Here is a 7,319-nt window from a genome sequence, read left to right on the forward strand (position 1 = left end):
AAAAAATTTCTGTGCAGAACAACAAGAGCTCGGCAGTATTCGTTCGCTGTGAATTCGCGTATCATATTTCTATGGATAGCTAGCCGAAACGGCCGTTCCTTCGATTGAGAATGCTCTGCTATGTTTCGTTGCCAGATTGCGTCCTCACAGAATTTAAACTTCGGGAAAAAGCGAGAGGACAGGAGCTTTTACAAGCGGTTTGTATTTTATTTCTGTCGTACCGGCTCAAAGTCCACCATTTTGCTTCCAACTGAAAATTTACATGTACCGAATTGTTATGTTTCGTCTCGTTCGTTTAACCTTCCTGTCTTACCTTTTTCGTAGGTTTGCAAGAGACTTGGTATAATTGAGCTGGACTACTTTGGTCTGCAGTTTACTGGGCCAAAAAGCGAAGTGCTTTGGCTAAATACGAGAAACAGGATTCGACGACAAATGTCCGGTGGACCACCGTACCGATTGCAGTTTCGCGTAAAATTTTTTGTCCAGCCGCAATATTTGCTTCAAGATTCGACAAGGTAAGATGAACGAAAGATTTTCTGAATGTAGGAGCGATTCTTGTAATGTACAGTGTGACTGGAGGGCCACTGTAACACTTGAGAACTTCATACTTGTCATGTTGTGCTGCTTGTGTCAGCTGTCCTTCTCAATTGTTGCCGTTTCCCTCTCATGCAGGCACCAGTTTTTCTTACATTTGAAGAACGACTTGCAGGACGGAAAGATAACTCCAGAACCAGAGAAAGCAGCGAAAGTGTATGCTCTGATCGCCCAAGCAACTGTAGGAGATCACGGCGATTCATACTCTCCTTGTGATTTTTGTCAAGCATCGGAAGTAGAATCTCAGTGGACCTCTGAATTTCGCAGAAATGTTTCCGTGGAACATGCGAAACTCAAAGGCATCAGATCGGCCGCAGCTAAGCAGTTCTTCATCAAAGAACTCTCGCTGATGGAAAATTACGGGATTGAATATCACATCGCGAAAACGAGGCAGGACATTCGTTGCACATTGGTGTTGGAAGCGAAGAGATAAAGATTTACGACGATGATTTGAACTTTGTTGAAAGGTATGAACAAAGGCTGGTTTAGAATTTTGTTGCAAATTTATTGTGAGTAAAGGGATTGTTCAGGCTTAGAAAATAGTCAAAAGAAGCAAACGACAGTCGAATTTATTGTGCCAAATTTCTCGTCGTTGCGCTACATGTCGTTCAAAACCCGTGGGCATTTAGTTCTGTTTATTCGGGGAAATTTAATTCTGAGATTCCTGACCTTGTCGGTTCAAAAGTCGGGGGTTTGTTGCTGTCTTGATATAATATAAACGTAGAGTGGGTAAACACATTTACAACGCTTCGAATTGGTTTATTCGATTCACCAAATTGAAAACACAAATTCAGCGTTGTTTAACAAGAAAATCGTAGCAGTTGTTTATGAAATCTGGGCATCGCGAATTGATCGATTTCTTGCGTGCAAGGTTGATTTGTTCGTGTGAAATTCTACCTCGTGACATCAACACCAATTGATGATACGTGCTCCTTTTATGATAAGACGAACAACCTTGAAAGGTTTTCCAAGTGAACTTTCATTAAAGATTGCATTTTTTATCGATATTTTTCATTTTTTCCCATAGTTCACGCACAACCTTCAATACCTTCTTAAATTGAAAAGCACGATAAACGTGGATTCGCAATGAAACTAAGGGTTTTTGGACCAATGTAAAAAAATTCGTTCCCCCACCTCGAACAACTCAATCGCTTTGTGAATACGTGATGTTTACCATTTGTGTTCATCCGTACATGTGTACACAACCAGTGTTTTTTTCTGCAGTTATTGTACAGTGCCTTGACCAGTCGATTTGCCAGAATTTGAAGGAAAGCGAAGCCTTCTAAGAATACTTTTAAGGCCCATTTAAAATTATTTATTTCATTGGTCGTACTCTATATTTTGCGGGAGCTTTTCTTACTCTTAAATTGTAATATTTCTGGAGGGCATTGTAATAAATATTTTTACCTTGGACGTGACCAGTTCGTTTGGGCAAGTCTGTACGCGATGTCATCACATCTCAATTCAGGATTTTGCCTGATTTTCGCCTGTTGTTTTACAAATTTGCATTTTTTTTCCTCACAGTGTGAGCAAAAAGTGTCGACCATGGATCGAAATTTTAATGGCTTATTTAGACCGGCGGGAGATAATAAATAAGATTTATTAATTTCAACTCTGACCTCTTCAGAATATCGATCGTGAAAGTTTGTTCTTTTGGTGTTGTTGATTTTTTTTAGCTTTTGCTAACAATAAATTTAATAGCAACTAAAAGCTTTTCCCTTTGTTGAGGTTTTATTACCACCATTTTAAATGCCTTGAACTTCTTGGTTCCCATAATATTACTTCGTACCAAAATTTGCATAGCTTCATGGCTTCCTGCCAAAGTGTAAATTTTAAAATCACACTCTCCCTTGACCACTTCATGTTTCAACAATACTGCAAGAGTTTAATCCATCTATCAAGGTTTTTTGGTTTTTGATGTTGTTCCTTGTTTAAAGGACTACTTAATGATCTCTCATAGGCGCTGTGTTCGTAAACATGTCCAGAAAAACACAAAGGGAAAATATTATGATAATTACCATGTAGTCTATTGTTTTTCCTCTAATAACACAATTCTGTGGGTTTGCTGATTGTTTGACCTCTGTGCCAACAAGCTTGTGGAATCAATGAATTTTTGCAAGCACGTAAGGATTTCAAGTCACCAGAGTGAATACTTTCAGAGAACTCTCAAGTGATACATTTGTGCATAACATCAAGGCAGTTTTCAACGGTTGACCTATCCTATGCATTTTGTATACTGACTTGTCGCACTTGTAAATGTGTACTTTCACAAAAAGTACCCGGATAGTTACAACATTTTTGACAATAGTATGATTTCTACTAAGAAGGTCTCAGAGCAATCCTTTTTCAAACTTAAAAGGAAGGGGTTCCCACCAAGCTTTTTATTTCCACTTTGTGGGACACCCTGATACTAAGATACCCAGTATTGAAAATTAAGGGTGTTAGGGGTTGCAGAGGAGCACAACAAAATTGTTTTTTTGGATTATTGCAGTAAAATTCAAGTCCAAGAATATTATTACAAAGCACTGATCAGTTGCCCCACACAAGGCATTTTTTTTTCTGTTTTGAGGTTCTATGAAGTGGGCAAAATCCTTAAACCATTGATTAATGTATTTGCAACATCTGCTACAGCTGAATAGGCTTAATGCAACCTTACTGTCATGGTTGACTGTTTTAGGATGTGTTGACTCACAAAATAACACATTATTTGTGGGCCAGGGTTTGTTATTCATCTCCTTGGCAGACCAGTTGCCTCAATACTGTACATAAAGTTCTGTGCCTTTCATTGACATGCAACCTCTGAATTTCAAAACCCAAGTTCTAACAATTTGCATATTTTACCGCTGTCAATTACAGTGACAACCGACTAACTGTGAAGTACAGAAACCAACAAAGTGGATCAAAATCCACCAATCAAAGCATTTGAACACGAGTTTTAAACATGTCGAGCCAACCAACTTTGTTTTCTAAGAGGTGCGCTGCACTGCTTTACGGCAGTGAAAACGTAACATTTTGGTTGAAGCATGAACTTCAGAGTCCGAATACTATTGAAAGGCGCAGTAAGTGAACTAGCACGCAAATAAGAATACCGTGTAAACTAAATAGGGCGTCTTAGATTTCAACTGGTGTTCATAAATGTAGGAAGACCACTGTTGATTTGAACCAAAATACCATTTTTATATTGTAGTATTTGTGGGAGCTACATGTAATTTAAACTAACTGATCTTATTCTCATCTGTTTCAGATTTCCATACAGTGGTCTCAAAATGGCAACACATGTGAAAAACAATCTCTACCTAAGAATAATAACTTGTGATGGGGAAATTATGTTCACATTTCGCCTCCTTAGTCAGGAAGCTGCCTGTGCCCTTTACCGCTCCATTACAGAGTATCATGCATTTTACCGGTGTGAAACTGTTCGGAATGCTGTTACAGACCAGTTTACCAGAGACTTGAGAGAAACCCTCATTTCTTTCTTTGGAGATGAGGAATCTGAGAAAAAATACATCTTTGATGTTCAGAGAACTTCTAGGGAGGTTTATGATCATTGCCGAAGGGTTCTGTACAAGCATGGCTGTGATCCAATTCAAAACAATCCTGCCAGATTTCAGCTTGAGGACAGACCTCAAACATGTGATGGCCAGGCTGCACAACTTCAAGAACAGTTGACCAAGATGGAGGATTCTTTCAAGTGCAAAATCTGCATGGACAGCCAAATAGACACTGTGTTCTGTCCATGTGGGCACATGGTTTCATGCAGTGTCTGTGCTGCCAACGTCGATTTGTGTCCTATCTGCAGAGGGGCCATTGAACATGCTCAGCATGTCTTCTTCCCAGTTGTTGTTGGCCAGACGTAAGCCATTGAGGATATTTGAACAAGTGCTAGTGAAACTTTACACTAAATAGTGTTTAAAGACGTAGCTCAAGTCAGCATTAAGTTGCAGAGCATATGATCAGGGCCCTGCAAGGAACAGCTTTCTCTCAGCTATTGCTGAACTTACCTGTTAAGAATTAATGCACTACCAGGTGTGCATGAAACGAAAGACCAAGAAAATATGGAATATATGGAAAGCAGGACTGTATCAAGGCACAGTAATTACGTTAAAAGCACACAGAAAAAGAGAGGTTTATGGAGTGACTTGCTCTTTAGCAATATCACTAAACAGAAGACTTCAAAGGTAAAGGTATTTTTTATGGAGAGAATATAATTTTTTTAGGCGAGAGTAAAGTGGATTTGAAAGCAAGTTAAAAGAGATGAACTATATGAGAGAAAATTTATTAGAGAGTTTTAGAAAAAGACAAAAGAAGAAGTGGTCCTGATTGATGCTAATTTAGTATTAATTATATTCTGGATCAATGAAATTTATGTTTTAGTTAGAGTACATAAGGAAAATAATTTTTGTAGACCATTAACATGAGAAGTGACCACAGGTTAGATTTTTGAAAGTTAAAATTTTGTAATGTAGCGGGGTTACTTCTGCTAACTATGCTCACAAATCTTAACATTTTTCACACATGTAAAAGAGCTTGCGTTTGGTAATTAGTATCAATTCATAGCTCTACTGTTCCAGTTGTACAAAATATTTTGGCAGCTCCCTACTAAATAATTGTTAATGTGTGTGCCTTATATTAGAATTGTGTGGAGTAGCTTAAAAGTTTGAGTCAAATTACAAGTACAATTCAATATTCGCAATGCATGGATAAGCTACACAGTAGACCAACCCCACCAATGTGTTCATGTCAACTAATCAGGCCTGCAGTTGACATCTGCATGCAACTGCAGTCAGACTGTCTTCATTGTATAGTATATAAGTGTAGAGTGGGTAGAATCCTGCCATTTTGAGTTCAACTCCATATATCCAGTGTACATTGTTCAAAGTAATTTACAACATGCTATCTCAAACTTCCACCATCTTGAGCATTTTTTTTAAACAGGAAGGGGCACTATAAAAGAACAAGGCTCCTACTTTCAACACAACCTGATTTGCATTGTAGTTTTGCACGCAGAATTTTGTGCTACTTCATAAATTTCAGCTTGTAAACCTGATGTCACAATAATAATTATTGCAAATAACAGAAGTTGTCAAACAAAAAATCACAATAAATTCTGTTTGCATATCACAAACAATGGGCTCACCTGTGTTAGTGTAAACATGTCCTGTAAATTAAATGCACCATGTGAAAATTTGTGCAAATATCTGCTCTCTTTTGTTCCCTACGTCTTGCAAACAAAAATATTGGGAAAAAAGTTCTAAATTTTGACCTTATGCATTTAAAGAAATAACAAATTAAAAGAAAAAAAATTCTGCTAATTTCTAGCCTTTGTCTCATTTGCTGTTGATTGACAAATGAGCATTGTTCTTCCTTTAGTAGTGTGCCTTCATCTTTAACTTGGGTGTTAGTTCAAGATGGTAGAATTTTATTGTATGATAGCTTATCACATGTTACTGAGGCTAGTTTTCTCGCATAAGACAGATAGCTATAATGGGCAGTTCACTTGGTCATAGCACTGCTAAAATTCATTGATACCAATTCTGTCTCCGCGATACGGAGAATTCTTCTCTTTTCATATTTTGGTTGTTTGTAAGTTATTCATCTGTAATACTGCAAGTTCATTGTGACTTTACAGTAGCATAGGGTTGCCACAGTTGCCAGTTAAATGCCAGCCAGAAAAACACTTTTTGGGGTTTGCCTTTAACTTTGCATCACTTGCTCACTCACACATACTCTTGATGCATCCTTGGCTCATTAGTAGGATGACCTACAAAGCAAACCAATCTTTTGCCATGTTTTCTGCTTCTGGTTTGCTTGAGGAGGGTTAAAGTTGACCCTCATGGCAGGGTGAGAGATAGGATCATCCCAGCTGAGAGATAGTAACCATCCCAGCAAGGGGGTCAACTTTTCATCTTGTAAGCACAACTCACCTAACCCAGGACAACTTTTCACTGGCTCTCAAAGTCAAAATCTGAATTTACTACCTACCAAATTGGTTAAAGAAATGTTTTTAAATTTGTCGGTAAATCTGTGAAATTGACCTCTCCCTGTTGTCTGGGATTGTTTTTCTTGTTTGTTTTAAGCTGGGCACTGGCAACCCTGTAGCAGGTTAATCCAGCTTTACATTTCATTCAACAAAATTAATAATTATCATCTTGCCATAATGTGTCCCCCCCCCTCTTTGAGTTTGCTGGTAGAGTAGTGTATTGTTACAAGATTCTATCCTTCAACCTGCGTGGTAGACCTTTTTTTTTCTTTCATTCTTTTTATTTATTATTAAAATACAAGCAATTTTGAACCAAACTAAGTGGCCTGGAATGTGATGCAGGAACAACACAAACCAGCAAATTTGATAAATTTGAATTTTCTGAATTTTCTTAAATTATTTTGTAGCAATAATCGCAGTATTTTAACCTTGATAAAGTAGTGTCAACCAGCAACAACAGTGATTCTCAAACTCCTTGATTGTGAAATCAGTCCGTCAATGTTTTTTATCAATTTCCTTTTCAATGATCTTTCGTAAAGAGCGAACATTTTCGTAAAACAAGGTTTTTTCATCCTCTTTCAGTAATTTTTATAAATACCTCAAGGATGTTTTGAGAACATGTTTTTTGCTGTAAAGAAAACTGTTTGTTACAACATATTTAATGTTACTGTTGTAATATGAATGTTGTAAATATACGATGTACCTACTATTGTAATAAAGTAAGAAACAAGACAAGATGCTCTGA

At 37.5% G+C, this 7,319-nt stretch overlaps 1 pseudogene across 1 annotated transcript; it reads left to right on the forward strand.

Moving 5' to 3' along the window:
* Nucleotides 1-11: 11 nt before the first annotated feature.
* LOC146453085 (E3 ubiquitin-protein ligase MYLIP-like) lies at nt 12-7,311 on the forward strand (annotated as a pseudogene). The gene is made up of 4 exons (XR_014859576.1): nt 12-197; nt 325-515; nt 673-1,061; nt 3,839-7,311. The product of XR_014859576.1 is annotated as an E3 ubiquitin-protein ligase MYLIP-like (transcript).
* Nucleotides 7,312-7,319: the final 8 nt, after the last annotated feature.

This window comes from Pavona decussata, unplaced genomic scaffold, assembly GCF_977016875.1.
Source record: "Pavona decussata unplaced genomic scaffold, jaPavDecu1.1 SCAFFOLD_353, whole genome shotgun sequence".
Classification (NCBI taxonomy): Eukaryota; Metazoa; Cnidaria; class Anthozoa; order Scleractinia; family Agariciidae; genus Pavona; species Pavona decussata.